A 1,290-nucleotide genomic window follows, 5' to 3' on the forward strand; every position below is an offset into this window, starting at 1 on the left:
ATCAGCTGTTTTACAAGTACAGAGTTGTTAAACAGACTTGCATAGAGCGCATGGATTAATTTTATCGTTTTTTAAATAAAATGAACATATATATTTTATTACAAACACAGCTTTATACCGAATTATTGGAACAAGTGCAGTATAGCGGCCATTGAGGAAAAATTAAAATTAAAATGTGGATGTGGTCCGCCCCTTTTAACTGGTTTTAAAGGTGTAAACCATTTATGGTGGAAATTAATAGGAGAGCTAAAGGGGGCTAAATGTGGAATTTTCAATATTTTCAAAAGCTTATATATCGAAAACTATTGCACCGATTTTCAAATCGTGGATATAGTGTAAAAGATAATTGGAAAGACCCTTATTTGATATGCATATCTATGTATATATTATAAACATATTTCGAAAAAAACTAAAAAAAAAAAACGAAATTAAAACCATTTTTTTAATTATGTACGTTTTTCTAAGAAATTTTCCAAGAAAAAATACGTAATTAACTATATGCAAAAATAATATTTTTAAAAAGTGCATAAAAATACCTTTAATTTGGTGTATGCTATGTTGGAAAAATTCTTTTGCGTAGGCGGCCTTTCGCCGCGCTTAAGGATTATGACACTTACTACTCAGCATTCTCCTTTGCGTTGCCAACAAAAATGGGCAGAACCCCTTTCTGTGTAGGCGGCCTTCGGCTCCATTCAGGGATTAAAATCCTCACGAAGTAGAATTCTCCTTTCTGTGTTGCCGAAATATATCAGTTTAAAGGTATTTATGAACTCCTTCTAATAAACATATAACTTAGTATAGTTATTTACGCATTTTTTTTTAAAACGTACATTAAATAAAAGGTCTACCAATTACCTTTCCAACCATATCCACTTATTCGGTGAAACAGTTTTGGAAATATAAGCTTTTGAAAATATTGAAAATTCCACATTTATCGCTGGTTATCGAAGATCGATAGTGAAATTCGTATGATGAGCTATGCAACCGTGTTGAAATTTTCGTTGAGTATCGAATTTTCTGTCGAACAGAATTTTACTTTCGTTGGTGTAGCGAAGTGTTTAAGGACACTTTTAGTTAGCTCGATTTGTAAGCAAAGCTTCTCAGCGGTGAAAAATGTACTATTGTAAACAACCTAAACTACCGAAATTCACTATAGCGCAATATAAAAAGCTATTTGAAATCAAATTCGATGGGCGATTAATATTAGAAATATCACGGAGGAAAAACTCCGAAGCAAAATTTTTCTTAAGAGCGAAATACACCACACAAGCGGCTTGTCAAACCTACTTT

The sequence above is a fragment of the Rhagoletis pomonella genome, unplaced genomic scaffold (assembly GCF_013731165.1).
Source record: "Rhagoletis pomonella isolate Grant_MI unplaced genomic scaffold, Rhpom_1.0 Rhpom_scaffold_00011, whole genome shotgun sequence".
NCBI lineage: Eukaryota > Metazoa > Arthropoda > Insecta > Diptera > Tephritidae > Rhagoletis > Rhagoletis pomonella.